We start from the raw sequence: 25,916 nt of genomic DNA on the forward strand, positions 1-25,916 counted from the left end.
TCATTTTGATTCTGATTTCTCTTATTTATATTTTTACCTGAGTTATAATCATTTTTTTGCAATAACCATTTTGGATTAAGGCTACCAAAATTTAGGCCTTTGTATTTTGAAATTTATCATCTTTAACTTGTGGTACTGTTGTTAATGGCATTAAAGACACTAATTATCCTGATGAAAATTCCTTTATTCTTTTGTATAAGTAGTGGACCTAATATGTTTACTAAGTTTTCATTGTTTTCAAATATTGCCAAATCTGTTGTGTAACTTTATATCTATATCTAGAATACTTGTGACTCTTATGTTGTTGATATTTCTGGTGAGTCCCAGTTGGTCCATCCTGGGTCGACAGTGACGTCTAAATTTTTTCTTGCATTGCTCCCATGTTGTCGACGTGTTAATGTTTAGCACTGTTCTGGCTTGTCCTTGTATGTTGGTGTTGAAAATAACACTGAATACCTGATCTGCCTCCTCTCCATGTTCCACGATCTGCACGATCGATCTGGTCTACTGATGCGATGAATACATGAAGAGTTCCCTCTTCTCCGGTGACAGTGGAAAGATATCGGGTCTCTTTCTCGATGTTATTTCCCATTTTTCAATAAGAGTTTTGTGAGGTATGAAATATTTTTTTGATTAGCCAGGATTTGGGTGAGAACTCGAATGCAATTCTGCATTTCCCGTTCTTGTCCGATTGCCACTTTGATTCTTTTTATTATTATATTTTTTGAAATACTTATTCAATATTTAACTCAAGGTGATTTTATTACTTTTTAGTGTGTGTTTTTGTTTAGTTTTGTTTGCAAAATTATGAATTTAATCCGAGTTTGTGTCAAAAAAATTTTTTTTTAATTTCACTTTTTCACTTTTGGTTTGTGAAAACCGAGTTATGTATTAATGAGTAATGTACCAAGTAAAATACAGCGCTAGTTATTATTTAAACTTATTTATTGGTGCATTCAATTTTGAAGTTGGTATAAAAACTGAACTTAAAACTATACAATCTGATGTATTGTCTTTTTGTTTGGGTTTAAGATTGCAGAGTGATTTCATATTGCAGAGTCTGGTTTTGGGTTCGAAGTGGGGAGTGTGATTCAAGTGGTTAAGTGGTTCCTTGTTTATGTTTAAATCTTTGGATTGACTCTGCATATTCGTAATAGGGTTTCAGTGTAATATAATTGGTATTGTTTACATTAATTTAGATTGCAACGCTGGCCTTATTAGAAGTTGTGTATTGTGTATCACCAGCTTCAAAGCTACGCCTTAAAAAAGCAACCCGATCACTCGACCAGGTTCTTCACCAACAGGAAGAAAATGCAGAGCTGAGGTACATCCAGAATCTCTCGCCAACAAGCACAAAGTACCCCCTGTACTTCCAGTACCTTCCAAAAAAGATACATGAAAATCTTAAATCTATTACATGAAAATCTTCTTATCAACGCACTGCACGCTGACCTGCTGTGCGACCCTTTCTTAAGTGCGACAAGCGCACCACTTTTTTTTTTTTTTTTGGTTTGCCTAGAAATTATAGATACTATTGGCCCGTACCAATAGCATGCACGATTCGCCGGCATGTCTAGCCGGCGCTTACGCCTACTAAAGGCACCCCCGCACACACCACGGACCCCACGGTACCACTGCAAAGTATTATTTCGCGGGGAAGGGTTGCCTAAACTAGGCATTCTCCCTTGAGCGACGTTCATTTTTAAGTCTTCTTAAGTCGCCCTGTGTATAAGCTATCAACTGGCTTACCCAGTCCCATTGATCCTGTGAGCTGAACATGAATTTCACAAGCTGCTCCGGATCTGGTAGCGATCCGACCATGGCACGATATCTTCTACAATTGTACAAAATGTGCTCTGGGTCCTCGTCTGCTCCTGGGCAGTTGGGGCACACTGGACTTTCGTCGTGTCCGAATCTATGGAGGTATTTTCTGTATCCCCGTGACCTGTAAGAAACTGGGTAAGCTGGTAACTAACTTGACCGTTATTTCTTCCTGGATGTTTGGGATTAGCCTGTGCGTCCATCTTCCTTTGGTCGTTGAGTCCCACCTCTCCTGCCATGAGGATAGTGCCGCTTTTCGGGCTGACCTCTTGATGGCCCCTCGGGATGAATTCCTTCCCCGTTGCCGATTGGATGCGTAGATTTCCTTCGCTTCATTAGCCAGTATATCAATTGGGATCATTCCGGCTAGAACGAGGGCGGCTTCCTCGAATACGGTTCTAAAGCCGGATATGACGCGTAGGGCCGCTAGTCGGTACGATGCCCATAGCTTTATCTTAGGCCCCTGTTGTCTTGTGCCTGACGCAGCCCATATGGGAGCTGCGTACAGCAAGACCGACGTGACGACACTGAGTATACATCCCGTCGGTAGTTTGATCCTGAGGAGATCAGTATACCGATGCTCCTCTTCTGCTGGGTTTCCTCCTGGGCATGGCACTGTCGCAAGCATCTGCTAGTGACCCTGAAAGTTCCTCCGCTGCTCCCTCCGGAGAGGATGATGAAGTCCAGTCAAGCGTCTGCAAGGTTACCGAGAGTGCTTCTCGATCCAAACGCGTGTCCTTCCATTTCGGTCCTGTCACCTTGGGAATCCGTTTCTTACTTACCCCTCCAAGAGTGAAGTGTATGGCCTGGTTGCCCTGAAAGTAAAATCATCACTGACCTCCCAGCTGCACCTCCTTATTAGTGCGCTGCTAACGAAGGTGATGTCGATGATAGATCCACGCCCTGCCCTGCTGTACGTCAGCTTGTGGCCTCTATTGGCCAAGACCACGTCCAGTGCCGCAAAGTGTTCCAAGAGACTGTGTGTCCCACTCCGGGGACCAGGCGTTGAAGTCCCCTCCAATGACCACCGGCGATCTGCCTCTTGCATCCGCAAACAAGCTTCGTAGCATCCTTAGGTAGCGCGAGATTTCCCATCTTAAGCTGTAAAATAGCAGCTGTAAAATGTAACCCCATTTATTTTGGCCCGAAAAAAACCTTCGCTGGATGTCCCTATGTCCTGGGGAGCCGTCTCCGTTGACCACAGAGCCGCTCCCTTGCAGCCAGCCATCCGTTTCCTGGGATGCTCCTACATGATTCCGAGATAAGGACTACCTGTGTCTGCTCGTCTCTGACCGCCTGCCTAAGCAGCGACTGAGCCACCTCGCAATGCTTGAGGTTGAGCTGGGTGCACCTCATTAGCTTTTCCTTTGTGAGGGGGCGCTCCTGAACATCGGACAATTCCCACTTCCTGCTATGTGTCCTGCTTCCTTCCCGACGTTGCTGTAGAACGCACACTTTGGTTCTTCCGCGAAGTCTTTTGCCATATGGCCGTCCTTGCCACATTTCCTGGACATCTCCTGCTTCACCCGTCGCAGGATATCAGCGTAGCTAGATTCGCCCTTAGCCGTGATGACCAGTGCGTCCGGCATTGGCTTTTCCTTGGGCATTGAGCCAGTTGCCCACTGCTTCTTTGGCAGTTTCTTTTTAGGGCCAACTAGCTTCCTATCTTGGCCGTCCTTGCTCGCCTGAGTTGCAGGTTCCACGGCCTATCCTGGTGCCCTGGCTTCCGTCCTCGTTCGTGTCGCCGCCTGCGAAGTCTCCCTCTTGCTCCTCTTGTTGTTGAGGGGGTCTGGGCCTGTTCCCTTCTGGGATTCGCTATGTTGGCGATGGGGCGATGTTTGTGACGCCTGTTGGGATTTAAGCGCTTCCTTACGTCCCTGCTCGTCCGTCTGAGCGGCCAGTCGCTCGTAGAGAGCTCGGATGCTCTCTATGGTGTCCCTCATTGGCTGGTGGATGGACCTACTTTTACCGTTCTCCAGCATCTCCACTAGCTGCGCGATCTCCTTCCCGAGGTCCGAAGTGTAGAGTTCAGAGCCAAATCCGCGTTGGTCAGGTATGGTTCATCTGAGCCTGCACGGCCAGCTTAGTGGCGACACCTATGGAACGTTTTCTGGAGACTTGCCCAATTTCAGCGGGACGGGGGCAGAAGCTGCATTAGCCTGTCAGCCATTTCGGCGGGAGTTCACTCCGCGTACTCAGGTGCCAGAATACAGCTGTCCGTCAGCCCAGGGTTCGTCGTCTCAAGTTCCTTTATTCCAGTTACCTATCCCAGGGCTTTACTGGACTCAGCCCTGGTCGCTTTCTCGCTATTTTGAAGAGGATGCCTTTCGGGTTATGAAGAAAGGTTGCGAGTAGCCTTTTCCCTGCTTTCCTGCAGGGATATCCCCTTGCCCTGACAATCGCCTCTTACGACAAACCAGAGCTTGTTAAAGGTTAGGGGGTTTTGGGATGGTTGGTAGAAGTTTTTTCTGTTTTTTTTAAAAGACTATGAATATATAAATATAAATTTAAATTAATAACATAACTCTAACGCTAGGCTAGGCTATAGCTCGCGACGGCAGGTATGCTCCATTTGGGGGGCGCTTTTTGGTAGTACCATCTAGCGCCGTCTACGGCCCATCCGTCTTCGTTGCACGACACTGTCAGGGCTGCATTACGCGTCTGTCCGCTTCGACCTCCAACCTTCAACTCCCAAGCAGAAATTTAGTGCTTTGTATGTCGTGCTGCTCGCACGACTGCGTAAAAATGTTTTGGCCTCCAAATTTCAAAGTCTCATCGTTTCTGTTTACAATGCGCCGTTGTGGTATTACTTTTGATCGCAGAGAGTATTTGCTCTCGGTACAATTTTCCTATGTTCGAATCTTCTTAAGGACTTTGAATTTTTTTTATTATCTTTAAGCTCAATCTTTAATTGTTGTATTAAAGAAAAAAATTAAAAATTGTGTCCGGTAAATAAAATTCCAAGGGAGTCCGTCCGTCATTTTGTCATCCGACACGTCCGTCACTATTTTCCCCATTCCCCGGTCCCATCCAGCTTTTCGGATCAAGTCAACGAGTCCGGGTGGAGCCATCTCCGTGAGGTCTGTTTCCATAGCCTGATTGCCGATAGCGTGGCTATCGTGACCCCTAATGTCTCTTCAGGCAATAGATTAAGTAATGCAAGTCTCTGCCATCCTTTGCGTTTTCCTAAACCTTTCCTAACATATGGAGGTCACTAGACCACTACCCCGTAGAAAAGGAAAGGTCAAATAACCTCTGTATATAGCCATCTCACTGTTTTTAGAGACATACCCCATTTAAGTCCAATGACCTTGCGGCAAGCATAGACGCGATAGTCGCCTTGTTTCCTCTAACAATAGTATTTAGCTTCCAGCCCAGTTTTTTATCTAATTCCTAGGTACTTGATGTTACCATGGAGGGTAAGTGTTTCCCGTGATAGCTTTGGAAGCCTTAGACTTGGTAGTTTGTACTCCATAGTGAAAAAATTAAGTTCGGCCTTGGATGGATTTACTCTTAGTCTCTTAATTTCTGCCCATGTTAAGAAAACGGATTCGTCGTATATATTGGCTTGTTATTAATTTGAATTTGTTGTTAAATTTAATTGTTTGTTTTAGTTGAATTGTTAGTTATCTAAATCTAGTATAAAAAAGCTTAGGTTGGAGCTGGAGCGAAAGCTCATATTCGCCCTCTTCGCCGCATTAGATAAGTTAGGCTTAAGATTAGAGAGAAATAAAGACCGAATTATTGACGTTGAATATAGATTGAATATATAGACCGAATTATTGAATATAGACCGAACTTTGAACAGGCCACGTATTAGCTTTCGTTTTCGTCATTTTGCTTATATTTAGCATCCACCCTTATTTTTTTTTATTTTTTATCGTTTTTGTGTTAGAGATAAAATAATCTCATTCAACATTTTGGCACCCCCGGGTGCTAAATATTTAAAAAATGTGGTTTTAAAACAATGGGTGCGTTTTGCCCCCACATGTTTAAAATTTGAGTACATGATACAAAAAATGGGAGAATCGACTGCAAGAGGAAAGTGGCAGCGGGATTAAGGGATCCTAAGGCAGAACCGCAGGTATTTGTCCAAAAAATTGAAAGTAGAGAAAAGACAAATTAAATATAATTAAAGTAAATCTAATTAAGTGCCGTTCAATTATTAGCGCATACATACTTGCAAGAGGTAACAATTTGAAAAGTTTCGAGGGCAACATATTTTCGATTATCGATTTTTTTGTTTTACTATGATGGTACACTCTTCCCTAACATCTGTACCAAGTTTAAATTGAATCCCCCTTTTTTGCGTCAAGGTTACAAGTTGTTTTGCGTGCTGGGCGATTTTTTGCTATCGAAAAATATGGATCAAAAGATTTGCATCACATTTTGTGTAAAAAATAAAATTAAGTGCTCCGAAACACTTGAAATGTTGACAGTGGCATACAGTAAAACAGTTCTGAGTAAAAAAATGTTTACAAGTGGTACAAACTCCTCCAAGATGGCGGGAAGATGCCAATAACGAGCCTCGCTCTGGACGCCCAAGCAGGCCAACAACTGATGAAAACGTTCAAGCAGTGAAGAAAATTGTTTTAGAAAATCATCGAATCACTATCAGAGAAGTTGCTGAAGATGTCGGTATATCGCTTGGCTCGTGCCATGAAATTTTTATTAACGTTTTGGGCATTCTTGGTGTGTCAGCGAAGTTTGTTCCAAAACTGCTAAATTTTGACCAAAAGAACCGTCGCATGAGCATCGCGCAAGAGCTGTTGAATTACTTCAACGACGACCCAGATTTACTCAAAAGGGTCATAACAGGTGACGAATTATAGGTATACGGTTATGGTATCGAAACCAAAGCCCAATCGTCCCAATGAAGAGCCAAAACCGAAAAAAGACTACATCGCTGAAAGAGCTCAAGGCTATACCGAAAAGTGCTGAGAGGGATTACTTTGAAGGGGACAACATAAATACTGATTAATAAATTAATAGTTTTTCTTGAAAATACAAAGTCACCTTACTTTTTGAACACACCTCGTATGTACATATATAGTACATATTTCCGTGCATAAAATATTTCGTGCATACAAATATATTCAGCGGTAAAATTCTCGTTTTCTCGTGTCATTGGCCACCAACAATTTTTTTGGATACTCAGTGATTGACTATCAACAATATTCGACTATCAATTACATAATAAATTAATTATTTCATCTTTTTCGCCATATATTAATTAATTATTTTTTCATTTTTATCTAGATGTTAAATGAAATATTTTTATTCCGTTTGTTTTCCCTTTTGTTATTTTCCTTAATTAATTAAATAATTGAAATAAAAAATATTTTATATAATTAATATTTTTTTTTTACTAAGTAATAAATTAAAATAAAGAATTTGTATTTAAAAATAAAAATAATACATTTTTAAATTTTTATCGTTGGTGTCTGTTTATTAAAAAATAAATAAAATCAGAAAATGGATAATAGTAAACCGAAATTGAAATCCACGACTCTTGATGACTTAAGACTTCTTCTTAAATGTCAGAGTTAAAAGCATTCGCCGGTTAGAGGAACGTTTGGAAGCTGGGTCAGTTCCTTTAACAAATACCGAGCTAGAGTGCAGGCTTCCGGTTTTATATGAGACAATTTAAGGCAAATGAGTTGCAAGACCAGATCGAGCAATTAGATGGGGAAGATGAATTTGGAACCGAGTTAGAAGAATTAGAAATAACGACCGAAGCAAGGGTGATGTCTTTATTAAATACCTTCACTGTAGATGAAGAGTCCCACCTGCTACTGCAATTTCTGCAGCCCCTACTCGATCTCGACTTCTCAGTTTGGCATTGCCAATATTCAGTGAAAACTATTCGAAGATTAAAAATTTTTTGAGTCTTTTTGAGACATAAGTAGACAAGGATGTGAACATTCCTGAAAACTATCTCGGGTTATCACCATGACCTGTCAGTGAACGTGAAAGATTGGGATCTACCAAAGTTGCCTTTAGCAGACCCATTTTTTTATAAACCTCAGTGGATAGACATGTTAATTGGAGCTGAGTTATTTTTCGAACTGTTGTCCGTTGGCCAAATAAAACAAGGTCCGAACCATCCAATCCTCCAAAAAACTCTCCTTTGATTAGAAGAATTACTCGAGTCGATAGACGGCAATTCGAAAAAATTCTGGTCGTTGGAAGAAGTACCAAGTTCTCATGTCACCTGTCATGAGGAAGTTATGTAAGAAACACTATCAGAAAAATACCGTTGTACTTCCTTCAGGTGGATGTGAAGTCAGGCTTCGACTTAAATTGGATCCAAGAGTGTTGGGAAACTCGTTCGAGCTAGCCAAATGCCGTTTTTTGTCGCTCGAGAGAAGATTATCTCGAGATCCGAATATAAAGAAAATGTATGTGGAATTTTTGGAAGAATACGAATCCTTAGGTCATATGTTCCCTACAAGCAATGATGTTCTTGCTACTCCACACTACGTCATACCCCATCAGTGCGTCTTACGGCCTCAAAGAACATCGACCAAATTACGAGTCATGTTTGATGCGTCTTGTAAGACATCAACACAGAAGTGCCTAAACGATCTTTTAATGGTTGGTTCTAAAATCCAGGAAGAGTTGTATTTAACTCTTCTTCGGTTCCGGCTAAACAGATTTTCTCTGATAGCAGACATAAAAAAGATGTATCGACAAGTAATGGTAAATGAAGCTGATAGGTGATACCAGTTGATAGTGTGGAGGAAAGACCCATCAGAGTCCTTGAAACTTTGCAAGCTCAACACCGTTACATATGGCACTGCGCCAGCCCCATTCCTGACCATAAGGTGTTTGAAGAGGTTGAGTGAATCTGTGAAAAATACATTCCCTCGAGCTGCCGAAGTTATTGGGTCCGACTTTCACGTCGACGACATGTTAACGGGTGCTGGGGGCATGTAAACGGGATAACGGGTGCATTGAGGAGCTAAAGACAGTTATGTCTGAACTCAGGGTTTTCAAAACGCTGGGTTTGAATTGAGCAAGTGGTTTTCAAACTCGCCTGAAGTTACTGCATCCGAAAGCACGGTTAAGCCAATAACACTTTCGGACTCAGAACTGAACTCAGAAGTTCCTAAAGAAGATATATTTAAATTTGAAATTGATGCTTCAGTCATGGGTCAAAGGGTGACCAAGCGGAACATTCTTTCGGTGACATCGAAGCTGATGACTCTCTTTGCTTATTAAGCCCTATACTTATAAAAGGAAAGATCCTATTGCAGGAACCAATTAAGCTAGTTGGGAATGAGTCAATTCCACTGCACTTAGAAACACCGTGGAACAAAATACAAATTCCTTTGCCGCAATTAGAGGTCATATCACCCGATTAGAGGAGCCGATGTCACCGATTCAAATTGATGCTCTTTCTGACGCATCGATGAGAGCCTATAGAGCCTGGAAATATATTCGTTGCGAATCTGCAGAAGGTCTTAAAGTTTCAAAACAAAGACGCTCAAGACAAAAATGCTCCCCCGTCTTGAGTTATTTACCGCTCACTTTCTCGCAGATCTCTGACGCATGACAAAGCCTCTATTAAAAGTTCCAATCAAACGAAGTGTATTTTGGTCGGATTGAGAAATAACTCTACATTGGATTCATTCCCATCCATCGTCGTTGTCAACATTTGTAGCGAATGGAGTAGCTGAAATTCAAGAGTGGTCAGATGATAGCACGTGGCGCCATGTACCAACTAAATAGAACCCGGCAGATATAGGGTCCAGAGGTGGAGACGTTAGGGAGACTGTAGAATCGAACTGGTTTACAGGTCCATCGTTCTTAATGGAACCCGAAAATAACGTGACCGACGAGCCCCCGGTTTTATCTGTCACTAGAACATCTGCAGATGGAAGCAAAAAAGAATGCGGTCGGATTTACCGCAATCGTATTTACCTCACATTTATTGGAAGTGATAGAAGGATCTGCGAGTGTTAGTTTATATGTTCCTCTTCATAAGGAAATCGAAGAGATTAGCAGTGAATTCTGATATTGTTCCCTCTTCTGTCGAATATAATGAAGAGATTAGCAGTGAATTCTGATATTGTTCCCTCTTCTGTCGAATATAATGAAGCCTTTAAGATAATAGTCGAAATAGCCCAAGAGCACGAGTATCAAGAAGAAATGGAAAAGATCCGAAAAAATTTAATTGTTGGCCCTAGTCTACAAAAGCTAAATCCCTTTTTACACGAACCCTCAGAGGCTGGGCTTATTTTTTCGTTGTTGCGGTTTCATGCCAAAGTTTCCAGTATTGTTGACAAAACGCTCTCAATTTGTTTAGAGCTACGTCCGATACTTGCACGAGTCTAATTTTCGTGTGGCCAACGAGCACTTGTGACTCTTTTGCGACAGCCCATATGAATCGTAAAACCGCAGGAATTCTTCAGTCAGACTGTACGGTCATGCATACGCTGCTTTAAATGCAAGCCTCGTTTGATTAGAGATTTACCCTTAGACAGAATTCGTGCTCTCCGTCCATTCTCCATATGTGGCCCTATTGATACGACATTGAAAATTCGTGATAGGCCACCCCATAAAGTCCAACATTGCCTTATTTGTTTGTTTTGCGTCCAAGGCAGTTCATTTAGAAGTAGTTTCCAAGGTTGTTTGCAGATAGTGCACTGCGATAACGCGACCAACTTCGTCGGAGCGAGTCGCCACATCGCGGAGCCCCGTTGGAGAATCGAGGACGAGGTCGCTTTAACAGTCGCTAGTACCGTTTACTAGGACCTGCTTTATCAGGTGCATGGATTGATCGTCTACCCCTAGTTTCTTCAGCGCATTGATTATTGAACATGGCAGGATATTGTTGAACGCACTTTCTATTCCTAGAAAAGCATTAACGCGTTTTCTTTGTCACTAAGTGCTTTTTCGAGAAACGTAGTGATCTAGTGGAGTGCCGTTTCTGTAGATCTGCCCTTCCTATACGCGTGCTGTGATCCCGAAATGTTATTTGGGTTAATGGTAAGATGAATGTGGAGGCTAATGAGCCTTTCCAGGGTTTAAAGCAGGAAGGACGACAGACTTATTAGTCTGCAGTCCTAAGTCCGGCGGAGTGCGATGCTTTTCCCGCTTTGGGTATGAAGACAACCTTCGTTCGCTACAACGTCTGGGGCACGATAACTGTCCTCAAAATTGCTGCAAAGATTTTCCTGATTTTCCTGACATAACCACAGATGGGACCCACAGATGTTTTCTGCGGCTACGTAATGTTCATTGCTGAAATTAGGTAGCAAAAAGAGGACATTTCCTTTTTGCGGCTTAGTTTTTTTGTCTCCGAGGATCCAGTGTTCCTGGATTAAGGCCACATCAGCTGCACTTTCGGCGGTGGAGTAGGAGGGAAGCTGATAGCGTCTTGGTGAAGGTTTATCTGCAAGATTGTCAGAGATATCCTTGAGATTCTCCACTACAGCAGAGAATTCTCCTCCATCCCGCCGCCTCTAAGAGCCCTTGCCAAGGCGCTCTCCTCCGAAATGTACCCTTCCAGGATATTTTCTCCTCATCCGACATTCCTTCCGGGTGCCCATCTTTGATCACTGGCTACTGGCTCTTGATCGTCTGCCTCCAGCTCGATGCCACCAGTCTTGCTCCTGGCATCAGACTTATATACCCAGACCTTAATGTGCTCGAAGCCGTACTTAATCCGGTGCCTCGCCTCCTCCAGGCTTTTTGCAGTCGGTCGGCTTTTCGGTGAGCCTTACTCCCTCGGCGTGTTGCGGATCTCAGACCAGTCAATCGTCTCCAGCTTTGTACCGGGAGGAACAAACCTTGTCAAACCTTTGTGCAGTTTTACCGATCGCGCGTATTCGCGCGTCAGCCTGCGTCTTCGCATTCTGGTAGGGGTCCTCCGCTCTTCAGCATCACCTCCATGAAGCACCCATGCAACTCATTTACAATCTTCCTTAGGGATCAGCCCATTCTTGGATCTCCTATCAAGGACTCCAATGAGCGTTTTACACTTTGTTACCCCGGCGAACGATCGATTAGTCGGCTGCGGCTGTAGATCCTTCTTCTTCGCTTGGCACCCTTCTCCTCACCGCTGCGTCCCGCCTCCGATTGTTACCCCTCCATTGGGAGCTTCTTCATCGCAGCATCTTTTTGGCTTTTAATTCCATATTACCCCATTTCCATATTTCTCAACTTTGGTTTTTATTTTAGTTAGTTTAACACATGTTTGGGGTACCTTATGGGATTGGGGGTACTTTAAGGGAGAGTTCTTCTCCCCGCCCGACTACAATTCGACAGCATCCTCGGCAAAGACATGACCGTACCTGTTACCAGCCGCCCTCACGTGGAAAGTATAGTCGCACTTCCAGCGGTGTACATAATTACGGCATGACATTGCTTGTGTTTTGGTCCCCATTGTATTACAGTACCATTAAAAATATAAATAAAAATAAATACTATACAAAAAATAAAAAACACTAAAAATTCACTTTTTAAAAATTGAAACAACCTCACTCATAGAAAACTCAAGAGTGCGGAGCGTGCGCTTTCTATCTTTCCATTCGGATCTCTTTGCTCTCACACTGGTTCGATATGAACGTTTCAAACTTTGAGCGTTCCAAAGATGTTACGTTCTTAAAATATAATTCTTATTCTATTTATAAAATAGAATATAATTTCTAGGCTGTCTCGTGAAAGAGCTCACAGCTATACGACTCACCTCAGCTATATGGTTTTGTAAAAGTAAAGTTTCTTTAAATTCGATTCTTAAGTGAGAATCCACCCAGATTTTTCCCTGTTATCTTCGCAAAGCTTTACTTTGTCTCTTTCTGCCATTTGTAAAGTAGGTGTTTAAAAAGAGTCGTCGAACAAGCAAGGCGATCAGAGTGGTGGAGAAGGTCAGGGTACAAACCACTAGAGTTTAAAGCTGAACCTTTCAGAAGTTACCAGTTGTACCCTAACCAAAATAAACAACCTTAAGTAATTAGCAAGTAAATAAATATATGAAGTTTAATGCATTAACACTGGCTAGTCGTTTGGATTTGAAATTTCCCGAGCCGAACTGTGGTCAACTATGACATTCCGCCCATGAAAGTCATTTGTCACAACACTGGCAAATTTCGCTTTATGTAAGAACTCGTATTATATAAGAAGAACTGTAAGAGGTAGTAATGAATTGGAAACTGTAAATGGTTAGCTGGTACCCCGCACTATGATGATATAGTAAAAATTGGAAACAAAATATTGACTTAATTGATAACAACAAGCAAAAAATAATAAATTTACAACTTTTTGTTGAAATAACAAGAAAGGAAAGCTAACTTTGGGCAAAGTCGAATATCAAAATTATTATTTTTAAATTTAGTATAAAAATCAGATAACCGGATAATTTTTAGAGAAGTTATAGACTTTTAGTCTGCTTCTGTACTGAATCGGTTGTACCATATGGCCGTAGGTTTGTTGTTGCTGTTTTGCCCAAGGTTTTGTTATTGCTCAGAATCCATACCGTTAAAGTTTTAACTTTAAAGGTTGGTTAAATTGTGGGTGGAAGAGAAGAGTACTAGGTATAATATAGTCGGTTTTTATATATATAAACACTTTCTTGTTTTTTATGCAAACCTCTTGAAAACATGTTGCGTTGTTAAAAAAATGATAATTATGAGCCGTAAGTAAGTGCTATTGATTGTTGAATAGACCTGTTGGAAGCAAACAGCACGTGCTTGAAAATATCAAAAAATAATGAAGATGAATTTGAAAGCGCAAAGTTCAAAATAAAAAATGTTTTTTGATGCAATTTGCGATGGACACCAATACTACAGGTTTATTATGTGTTTTGTGTATTTTTGTGTTTTGTGTGATTCCATTTGTGTGGAATAGAGAACATTTACAATGTTCTGTAAACTTTAAAAATTTTTGCTACAGACGCGTCTGTTAGCGCCCGTGAAAATTCTTGAATTACTTTAATTTATCAAGTTAAAACTTCATAAACATCGCAAACATCGGATATAGTTGGCCGATCCTTATGAGAGTATGTGTGAAAGGAAAGCTAACTTCGGGCGGAATCGATGTTGATATACCCTTGCAGTTAAAACCGGATATATATCGCAAACATCGGATATAGTTGGCCGATCCTTATAAAACATCATAATATAACAATTTATAAAAAATAAAGCTAAAACAAAGTACCAAGCTTCTATCTTCAAAAATACAAAAGTTGGTATTTTTACCAAATACCATTTCCGATCGTTCAGTTATATGGCAGCTATAGGATAAATTTAGTAGGTTGGGTTAACTGACCAAAAATAAAATCTGTACTATGCAAGTTTCAGCTTTCTATCTTCAAAAACACGAAAGTTGGGTCGTTTCCGATCGTTCAGTTATATGGCTGCTATAGGATATAGTCGGTTGATCCCGGCCGTTCCGACTTATATAATGCGTGCAAAGGAAACAAGGGTGTGTGCAAAGTTTCAATGTGTGCAAAGATAGCTTTAAAACTGAAAGACTAGTTTGCGTAGAAACAGACAGACATGCTCATATCAACTTAGGAGGTGATCCTGATCAAGAATATATATACTTTATAGGGTCGGAGATGTTTCCTTCACTGCGTTTCATACCTTTGACCAAAAATAATAACACCCTCTGCAAGGGTATAAAAATATGCAAATATTTTTAATGTTCTAATTCTTAATTTTTGTTTTTTTTTTCCTAAAAAAACCCTTTTTTTGGTTCTATAACTAGTTTTAACTTATAGCTAAAAGATATGGTTAGGACTTTCGGCAATAAATTAAAAACAAGGAAGGACCTTCCTCTAGGGAATGGGCCAGAGTGCCTAGAAGGAGGCGGAGAAAGTATAGACGCCGCACAATGCAAGAGTTTCCTGAGGGGCGGCTCGACCGGGCAAGCGACGGCGGAGGAGGAAGAAGGGAGGGCGGCCTGCAAGACCGTGGAGCCTATGGGCCAACGCCCACTTTGGCCCAAAAGGGCGCCCACTTCTTTTAATGTATAAGGGCGGAAAGGGGCCTGTTAAATATTTAACGCATATAACATAAACGCATGTTGCTGTCTTTATTTGGAAGGTCTAACTTTTGAAACCAGCGATATATTAGATTTTTTGTTGTTTTAGTCGGCGGTAAGGTCCATGACACGCCCATTTTTTTATAAAAGCTTTTTTGGTTCTTAAGCTTCATAACAAAAAAAAGGTTAAAAAAAAAACATTGAAACATCTTTCGTCTTACTGTTATTTTTTAAGGCCAAGAAAGTTGTTCGTTGGCCCCATGGTGCGCCAGGACTCCTCACATCAACACCAAAAGTCCAGGGCTGGGAGGATTGAGGGGGCACGAAAAGGGACCCGCCGAGAGTGTGCAGCGAGTTTGGAAAGGAAAATTAACACCCGGAAGCGAATTCAGGAGAATTGAATGTCGCTCCAGGCGATACATAGGGTAAAGACCGCTTTTAGAGAGTCCGACAAGCAAGTGGAAAAGTCTTCTTAATCTTTACCCCAACGAAAATGCGTGATCCTGCAATGCGAGGTGTGTCCGACTCGGGAATTCAAGCCCGTCAAGAACCCTGATCCGGGACACCCCGGTCAAGTCAGAAAACTCCTGATCCAGGCTGGCTGCTGCACAGGCACCGATATTCCCTGGTGTAAAAAAAGGCACGATGCCTAGTCTTGGGTCCGCAACAAATCCAGCAGTGCGTATGCATGCAGGTGTGAGGTGACTAGTGGCAAACGCATTCGTGAGTATGTCTTGAAAGGAGTAAGGCCCTTGTATGGCTGACTTTGTATTCTGAATTTGTATAGCGACAAGCCCGAATCAGGGGCTGGCCATAGCGAATGGGCGAAGTAACTGAGCCGAAAACGGCGACGGTGCGGCAGTAGAGAGTGAGAGGTTATGTACTTTCAGAATTGTATTGTCAAAAATTTGGTTTTCAAAACTCCGAATAAACCATATGTTTCTGTGTTTATTGCGTATAAGTTTTAAAGATTTATTTTTTTTTATACCCTTGCAGAGGGTATTATAATTTTGGTAAAAAAAGTGTGCAACGCAGTGAAGGAGACATCTCCGACCCTATAAAGTATATCAAGAATTCAGGATCACCTCCTGAGTTGATATGAGCATGTCCGTCTGTCCGTCTGTCTGTCTGTCCGTCTGTCTGTTTCTACGCAAAATAGTCTCTCAGTTTTAAAGCTATTGACTTGAAACTTTGCACACACCCTTCTTTCGATAGCACGCAGTATATAAGTCGGAACGGATCTGCCGGCTATATCCTATAGCTGCCATATAACTGATTGATTGGAAATGGTATAACTTCGGTGTTTTTTGAGTTAGAGAGTTAAAATTTTACATGAGCGGTATTGGCAAAATATTACGACATGCCAAATTTCGTAAGGATCGGCCGACTATATCCTATAGCTGCCATATAACTGAACGATCGGAAATGACCCAACTTTCGTATTTTTGAAGATAGCTGGAACTTGGTACAGATTTTATTTTTTGTCAGTTAATCCGACCTACCAAATTTCATAACGAACGACCGACTATATCTTATAGCTGCCATATAACTGAACAATCGGAAATGGTTTTTGGAAGAAATACCAAATTTGGTATGTTTGAAGATAGAAGTTTGGGACTTTTTTTAGATTTTGTATTGTAATAAATTGGTTAAATATATTCATATTCCCATAAGGATCGGTCAACTATATCCGATGTTTGCGATACATATATCGGCTCCGCCCGAAGTTAGCTTTCCTTTCTTGTTTTTTGATGTCTTTATCATTTTTAGGCGCATTTTGATATGATGATTTTAAATAGGTAAAATTTATTTGTGAAAAAATTACTCACACTCCATTTTCAATATAAAGTCTAAATGAATTTCTTTTTTGACCTTAAAAGATTGTCTTGATGCCAGTTTGAAATAATTATTCAATGTGATTAATTTATGCAAATTTTGATCAAAATCATACAACAATTTAAGTTTTGTTTGAAAACTTTCCGAGCTCCACAAAAATAATTTTTTTAAATTTTTCGAATCATTTATACCATAAATAGTTAATTTTAATAAAAAAAAGTCGTTTGACAACAATTTGTCAAACAATTTCTGAATTTTGGTTTCTTTAAAAGATACACAGCTTTTTGATATCATTTCAATTTTCTTTCTTAAAGCAAATATAAAATTATACTGGTATAATTCAGAGCTGTAAAGATCCATTGTTGCCTTTGAAACACGTATATTTTTCTAATTTTGAAAATGATTTTTGCATATCAAAAGGGTTCTGAAATGAAATAAAAGAAAATTATTAGTTTCTAGAAAATCGGTTATGTTATTGAATGTAACTATGAATAAGGAATCTAATATAAATATTACCTGCATCTACAGATTGTATAATATAATCGGCAATGAAAAATTGAATATGGGCATTTCCTGGGGTCGCGAACGTACGTTCGTACGCAATTAGTGCAACAAAAATTAAAGAAAAAAACATTTTTTGATACTTATTTTTTTTTGTTTCCGATAGCACTTGGTGATGGATTCTAATGGATTTTTCATTTTCATAATATTGGCAAAAAAACATGAGGTCGCGAACGTACGCGAAATGGAAGTCGGTTTTGGCTTGCTGTAGCAAAATAAATAAATCTGCGAATTGGAATGGAATATTTTAATGGAATAACTTTACTTTTAAAATAGAGGCATGAAGCTTTCTATCGAGTCTATTCCCAATTAAATATCTCTGTGTAGGGGGGCGTGGTTCCGCAAAAAGATTCCAGAAAAATTAGAAGTCGGGGGCGTCTTTGGTTTCAGTATAAAAGCGCGTTCAGCTTTATTGGCTGCGTACATCGAATTGATCTTAAAAACTAGTGAAAAAAAAGAGATCGCCGACAGCCAACGAGCGAGAAGAGAGGGCACAGAGGGGCGAGTGTGCACGCGCTCTTTAGCGCGGGTGCGCTTTTTAGCGCGGGTGCGCTCTTTAGCGCGGGTGCGCTCTTTAGCGCGGGTGCGCTCTTCAGCGCGGGTGCGCTCTTCAGCGCGGATGCGCTCTTCAGGTGAATGGCTCATGGCCTCACCTAAACATTCCGCCCCCCTTGCAATCGCTCGGGTTGCAATATCTCCCTCGGTCTGTCCGGGATAGTAGAGCAGCTGCTCCCACAAAGGTCTTCCCGTTGTCGGACTGCACTTGACGGGGGCATCCTCTCCGGGACACGAACCCTGCGAAAGCCGCCAGAAATTTCTCGGTCGTAAGGTCCGACGTAGGCTCTAAATGGATGGCCTTGGTGGAGAAACACACAAACACCAACACATAACCCTTTGTGATGAGACAGGCCCTCCCCGTATAGTTTTTTATCTCGAAGGGACCGGCATAATCCACACCGGTGAGCGTGAACGGGCGCGAGAAGGACGTCCGTTCCTTGGGTAGCTCTCCCATGAGTTGCGTCTGCAACTTCTTCTTGTGGATGACACATACCTTACAAGAATGGACAACGGACTTGACCAAATTCCTCACCCTTGGAATCCAGAACTTGGCCCGGATCAGACGGATCATCAGCTGACTGCCACCGTGCAGCGTGATGCGATGTGTAAAATGAACCAGGAGTCGAGACAGCTGACAGTCGTACGGAAGGATAATAGGGTGCCGTTCGTCATATTGGAGAAGCTTAGAGGACGTGACCCGGCCGCAGGCTCTCATAAGGCCTTGCGAATCCACGAAGGGGTTCAGATTCTGAATCGGACTGGATGCCGATATTGGACGCTTTTCGCTTAAGCAGCCCATCTCAGAGACGAAGTGTCTGCGCTGAGTGACGGAAACTAGAAGACGTTCAGCCGACGTAATCTCATTAGCGGTCAGGTGCTCTTCAAACGAGGGTCGAATCTTCCGCGCGCGCTGGATGAAGCGATTAACATAGGCAAGGACTCGTAATGCCTTGTCGAGTGTGGAAAAACGCTCAAGGAGATCTTCGGGGGGTACTTTCGCGACATGGACCTTGCCTGCTCGCTTCTCGAGTTCAGTCACGGGGGTATCATAGCCTTGAGTGGGCCAGTCGCTGCGAGGCCTCTGCAGCCAGTCAGGACCGTGCCGGCACAACTGGTTATCTGCAAGATCTTGGAGAGCTACGCCCCGGCTAGCGAGATCCGCAGGGTTATGCTCGGAGCGGACATGTGCCCATTTCTGCACGTCGGTGAACTGGGTGATCTTGGTCACCCGGTTGGCCACGAACGTTGTCCACTGGCACGCTGGCTTATGCAGCCACGCGAGGACAATAGTCGAGTCGGTCCAACAGTATAGGGCAGACGTGGCCCCCGGCATTTGTGGCAGAACGGCGGTGGCCATCTCGGACAACAACAAGGCACCGCACAGTTCTAGTCGAGGGAGCGATACCGTCTTAACTGGGGCCACTCGAGTCTTTGCAGTCAGCAGGGTAATACCGTGGACCCGATTTCGACACGAACGTAAATTGCTGCGCCGTACGCCTTCTGTGAAGCGTCGCAGAACCCGTGGTGTTCGACCTTTAGGTGTGGTCGGAACGCGACCCATCGAGGAACACGAATCTGATCGAGCACCGAGTAATTCTTTAGGAAGTCAACCCATCGCTGACAGAAATCTTGAGGGAGGGCGTCATCCCACCCTAGATCCAGAAGCCAAATGTCTTGCATGAACATTTTTGCCCGAACAATGAAAGGAGCGAGCCAACCTGCTGGATCGAACAATTTGGCAATTTGGGAGAGGACTTGGCGCTTTGTGAAAACCGAGCCGGAAGTCAATTCTGGCGGGACAAAAAAGAATTCATCAGTCGTCGCTTTCCACCGCACGCCGAGTGTCTTGGCCGTGCTCTCTGCATCGATGTCGAGAAAGTCAGCACGGAGACGGTGATCGATCGGAATGTCGGCCAGGATTGCCTTGTTATTCGACGTCCATTTCCTAAGTGGGAGCCCTGCTGACTCTAGGGCCCCTTTCAGCTTTCGAATCGAAGCTTGGGCTTCAGTTTTGGAGTCTGCCCCCGCGAGAACGTCATCAAAGTACATAAACTGCCGGATAATTTGGCTTGCCTGCGGATACTTCGACTCTTCGTCGTCAGCGAGCTGTCGCAGCACACGGATCGCCAGGAACGGGGCACAATTGACACCGAAGGTGACCGTTTTCAACTCGTAGTCGCGGATATCCCCATCGGGATTGCGAAACAAAATACGTTGGAGCGGAGTATGCTTGGGGTCTACCCAAATTTGCCGATACATCTTCTCGATGTCGGCGTTGAAGACAAACCTAAAGTACCGCCACTTTAGGATTTGAATCGTCAGGTCGGATTGTAAGACCGGGCCCGCGTAAAGAATGTCGTTCAGACTGGTCCCGTTTGCGGACGGGCTCGAAGCATTGAAGACCACTCGCACCTTGGTGGTCGTGCTTTCGGGCTTGAAGACTGCATGATGTGGAAGATAGTAGGTAGCGGAATTGCTCGCGGGAGAGATCTCGGTCATGTGGCCTAAGTCGATGTACTCCTGAATTACCGAGTCATAGCGGGCCTTAAGGGGCGGGTCCCTCTTCAGGCGCTGCTCGTTACGCAGAAACTGAGCAAGGGCAAAGGACCGTGAAGCCGCTAGCTCGGAACCCTTCTGCCCGGGGTCGCGTAAGGGGAGCGTCACAACGTACTTGCCACACTCGTCTCTTTTCGTCGTCTGGACAAAATTGTGCTCGCAAACGGAATCCGATTCCGAACTTATCGGTGTGGGCACATCTTCCACCTCCCAGAATTTGGTGAGGAGCTGATCCAGTGAGTCACCGAGGCTGGGGGCCACTCGTGTGGAAAAAACGGACACGCTGCGGGGATTGGCTGGAGATAATGGGCCTGTCAGCACCCATCCAAAAATGGTCTCCTGACCGAGAAGCGACCCGCATATGTTAGCCTTGGCGTTACCGAGGAGAATGGACGGAAGAATGTCAGCTCCTATTAGTACATCGACTTGGGAGCTCTCAAAGAAGTTGGGGTCCGCCAGGGGAATGTCGGGCAGCCCCTTGAGACGATCTCGCGGAATCGGGCATGATGGCAGATTTCCTGCCAACTGCGGCAGAACGTAGGCCGCAGTCTCTAATTGTAGCCCGGGTCTAGACGGCGACCGAATGGAGAAATGGCACAATTTTGTAGACTGCGCGGAATGGTCTGATTAAGGCCGGAAACTTGGGCTTGAATCGTCTTGAAGGGTGGTTTGACGAGGTTGAACAGTCGTTCCGTTATGAAGGTCGCTTCGGACCCTGAGTCTATCAGAGCTCGTGCCTGGAAGCTGCACCCCAAATGGCACACGTTGATAAGGGCCGTGCCTAGTAGGACGGCTCCTGACCCGGAAGCGAAACACACCTGCACATCCGACTGATCCTCTGAGCCGTTTGTGCTTCTGGCAGTCTGTGCGGGTCGAGCCCTTGCTGTAGTAGGCGGACTTGGAGCGGTGGCGAACGGATTGCCGCGGTGTCGGCTGTGACATGTGAAGCAGGTATGGGCGCTCGTGCAGTCTCGTTGCTGGTGCCCTCGGGCAAAACAGTTCAAACATAGCTGCTTCCTTTTAATGTAGTCCGAGCGCCCATTTACGTCCATTTCCAAGAACCGAGGACATAAACGAATGGGGTGGTTCTCCCTCGAACAGAGATCGCAACCCTTGGGGCCCGGAACCACTCGAGTCTCGTATGAGTGGAGCCTTCGAGCAGGGGCAGTAGGAGTTCCCGACCTTGGCGGAAGTTGCCCGGAGCCACTAGGTCTGACGTCGTCGATCGCTTCCAGAGTGCGATGGCGCTCTGTCAGGAAGTTGTCTAATTCCTTCCATGTTGGAATTTCGGCCTTGTTATGAACGGATTGCTCCAACATGGAAAGTGTGACTTTGGGGAGCTTTGACGAAATCATAAACATCAGGAGGCAGTCCCAAGCCTCAACATTGATGGCGGACATTGCTAGGGCTGTCAGACAACTCTGAATGGTGGCTTGGAGCTCCTTCAGCGCGACCCCGGACTCTTGAGAAATAGCCTGGAGGTTGAAAAGGATTTTCAACTGGCTATTGACCAGTAGCCGCCGGTTCTCAAAGCGGTCTGTGAGGCTTTGCCAAGCGACGACAAACCCCTCATGGGTAAGCGGAGCCTTAGAGACAATGGCGTGGGCGTCTCCACTTGTTTTGGACAGTAAGTGGAACAACCTCTCTACCGGGGTGAGTCGCGAGTTTTGGATGTAAATGGCCGTAAACAAGTCTCTGAAGGTGGGCCACCGAAGATAATCACCCGCGAAGACCTCGGTATCCACCGGAGGTAACCGGCAGCCTGTAGGCGCGGGCGTGTGGACATTGACGGAAGCCTGAGTGGATTGGGAAGCAATTTTCTGCCCAGCTTCGGGAGAAAATTGCTTCCCAATCCACTCAGGCTTCCGTCTCGAATAGACGGAGTAGCAGTAGTTGTACTTCGATTCCAGCACGGTCGAGGTGGCCACATTGTCGTCTGACACGGCTAGTAAATCGGAGCAGCTCTCATAGTACTTCTCCACCTTCTCCCACAATGCCCGAATTTGGTCCCGATGGACCTCGCAAATGTACTGGGAGCCTCCTTGCGTTTCTCTGGCGCCCGGAGTATTTATGTTAGCCTCAAATTGGCTAATTCGATCCGTTGTGGTGATGAACTTTTTCAGCGCCACGTCGACCGCACTTTGAGCCATTTTTGCAACGGAACGAGTCTGCCTCTGTCTGTCCAGACGGATGGTTGGGATCGGACGTGGCTTTTGGTCGTCTCCCGTGGGCATTCTCAGACACCAATTCGCTGGTCAGAACTTGTCGACTGACGCGCGCAATGGGTGCCTCGTACGAAGCGGTAGCCGGTCACTAATGTGATGAGACCGGTGAGATCGCGGACGAATTGCGATTGCAAGGCCAAGTTGGAATTAGAAGCGCCGGATGTGAGAGAAAATTCAGGAAGCCAAAAAGAAAAAACCCAGAAGGGCCAAGGTTCGTTGAGATTCTAGGCGGATTTTGCCAGATGCGAAGTAGAAGCAGCGTTAGGGAAATGACGGAACGGAAAATGGACAAGGCCCGGAAAATTCGTGTCTGATGACTGTCTTTATAGATATGTCTGTATATTTCGACCAGTATGGCTCGTACGTAAATATTCAATTCCTGACTATTTTCGAAATTGCGGAGCCGGAAAGGTGGACTTGACCTTGGCTTGGATTGAACACAGAGAAAAAAAATAAATAATTAATTTTTGCCTAATTGGCGGATTTAATTATTATGGAAACAAACGGGTGGAGTTGAAAATTTCAGTTCTTGATCAATGGAGGTTAAGGAACCCGAAGCTGGAACGGTGGAATTGAAACCGCGGCTAGGTTCAGAAAGAAGATCGACAATTAAATTATTTAATTATAATTTCTTTTTCGATAATTAAATTTTCGATTTAATTATTGAGTGGCCGGAAAGGTGAATTAAAAAACCTGGCCCTTTGCTCGGACGGAAAATACGAATTAAATAAATTTTTGTAGTTGTAAATATAAATAAATAAATTTATAATTAATTGATTTTTTTTTAAATTTGTTTGGTTATATATTTCCTGAAATTGGAGGCAGAAAATATTGAGAAATATGTGGGCATATATGCAATTAGGGCAAGGGCATGTGGGACATATGATGGCACAGTGGAACGTCGATAAGTGGACTGTATGGTTAAATTTTATCGGTTATATATTTCCTGAAATCGGAGGCAGAAAATATTTGGAGATATGTGGACATGCATGCAGGTACGGATATATGTATGTAAGGGCATATGTATGTTGGCACAGTGGAGCGTCGATAATGTGTAACGGCGGAAACGGAAAAGTTATGTGGTGTAAAAAATTGGGGATGAAAAACCAATATTACGACAGCGGCGGACTGTTCGGTGAACTTGGAGATTCCCGGAACCACTTCACACCGGCTGGCCAATATTAATTATGCCCTTTTATTTTAATATTTTTTTTTTTTTTTTCACCACACACTTTTACTGTTCACTTGCCGATTTTTTTTTTTTTTTTTGCGGATTAATTGCACTAAACACAATGTATGTGTGTATGCATGTACATATGCCTCGACCGTTGGCGAGCGAACGGATAACGGAAAGGCCAAAAACGGCGAGGAATATGGCGAGGCACACACAACGGAGATGGATGGAAAATTTGGTAATTTTTTGTCTTAGGAAAGTCTCAAGCTGCCGTGGTGTCGGAAAACTCGGACTTGGAGTTGACACGGAGGGAAAAACAATCTTGCAGCAGTGTGAACGAAATTTTATGTTCGGACCACTGCTGAAGACCGGCAGAGAGACGGAGACGGAAAAAATTTCGCACTTATCTTTTGGGCGGAACAATGCCTGAACTGCTGGTGGATCCAAAATATCCTGAATATCCTGGTATCCGGCTCGAAGGACCAAAATGTGTAGGGGGGCGTGGTTCCGCAAAAAGATTCCAGAAAAATTAGAAGTCGGGGGCGTCTTCGGTTTCAGTATTCAGTTCAGCTTTATTGGCTGCGTACATCGAATTGATCTTAAAAACTAGTGAAAAAAAAGAGATCGCCGACAGCCAACGAGCGAGAAGAGAGGGCACAGAGGGGCGAGTGTGCACGCGCTCTTTAGCGCGGGTGCGCTCTTCAGCGCGGATGCGCTCTTCAGGTGAGTGGCTCATGGCCCCTCACCTAAACAATCTCCATTAGTTTTTTTTAATTAAATTAAGTACGGGTCGCGAACGTACGGGTCGCAAACGTACAATTTTTCCCCATATAAAATTTTTTTTTTTACCTCTTTTTTGTATAAATAAATTTATATTTTCTTAAAAAATCATGTTTCACCAAATTTTTTTTTTTTAATTAAAAACAAGAAAGGAAAGCTAACTTCGGGCGGAGCCGAAGTTGATATACCCTTGCAGTTAAAACCGGATATATATCGCAAACATAGGATATAGTTGGCCGATCCTTATGAGAATAAAATAATATAACCCAATTTATTATAATATACTATCTAAAAAAAAAGTCCCAAACTTCTATCTTCAAAAATGCCAAAGTTGGTATTTCAACCAAAAAACATTTCCGATCGTTCAGTTATATGGCAGCTATAGTTGGCCGATCCTTATGAAATTGAGTAGGTCGGATTATCTGACCAAAAATATAATCAGTACTAAGTTACAGCTTTCTATCTTCAAAAACACGAAAGTTTGGTAATGTCCGATCGTTCAGTTATATGGCAGCTATAGGATATAGTCGGCCGATCCGGGCCGTTCCGACTCATATACTGCGTGCAAAGGAAAGAAGGGTGTGTGCAAAGTTTCAATGTGTGCAAAGATAGCTTTAAAACTGAGAGACTAGTTCGCGTAGAAACGGACAGACAGACAGACGGACAGACGGACATGCTCATATCAACTCAGGAGGTGATCCTGATCATGAATATATATACTTTGTTGGGTCGGAGATGTCTCCTTCACTGCGTTGCACACTTTTGGACAAAATTATAATACCCTCTGCAAGGGTATAATTAAATGGGTCGTGATCGTACGATTAGAACATAGTTAAAAATCAAAATACAAATTAAGAGGTAATTGAACATTTTTTCCCCCTCTTTAAATTTTTCTCGTCTTATTAGATTGTTATTAAGAGATTTAGTACAAAACGAGCAAACACATCATATGTTTTCCTTGAGAAATAAATAAACATAAAAATGTCTTTAAAAGTAAAAAAAAAGGTGAAAATTACATTTTTTTACTTTTCAGGCTTTTTTTTTTTAAAAAGCTGAGATATGCTATGAATCCAATAGATTATGAAAATTGTTATATTTATTTATGAAAATTAAAAAAAAGAATCGAGGAATATGGACATTTATTTTTGGTTGACCTGGTTGACCATCCGCCGGAATAGGCGATATGCAATAAAATATATATCGAAAGGCTTAATGCTGTAGATATCAGGTGTCATGAAAAAATTCTTTAGGATCAAGTTTGATCGACAATACAAATTTGAAGTTTAGAAATACCCCAAAAAAAATTTATATTTTGAGCATTATATCTTTATAATGTGGGTGCGTGCAAAAGAAGCGAATGCGAGCTAAATTTCTCAAAGTATCATAAAGACTGGTACAGATTTTCGGTTTTCTTT

The 25,916-nt window shown here is 43.1% G+C and overlaps 1 long non-coding RNA gene across 4 annotated transcripts in view; it reads right to left on the reverse strand.

Annotated features, from left to right (window-relative positions):
* Nucleotides 1-25,916, reverse strand: part of LOC138926161 (uncharacterized) — a 94,927-nt gene that overhangs the window by 42,228 nt on the left and 26,783 nt on the right. For all 4 annotated transcript variants that reach the window (XR_011442530.1, XR_011442531.1, XR_011442529.1 and 1 more), the window contains exon 2: nucleotides 16,641-17,071. This is a non-coding gene — a long non-coding RNA (uncharacterized lncRNA). The remainder of the gene's footprint in view (nucleotides 1-16,640; nucleotides 17,072-25,916) is intronic.

The sequence above is a fragment of the Drosophila bipectinata genome, chromosome 2R (genome assembly GCF_030179905.1).
Source record: "Drosophila bipectinata strain 14024-0381.07 chromosome 2R, DbipHiC1v2, whole genome shotgun sequence".
Taxonomy (NCBI): Eukaryota; Metazoa; Arthropoda; class Insecta; order Diptera; family Drosophilidae; genus Drosophila; species Drosophila bipectinata.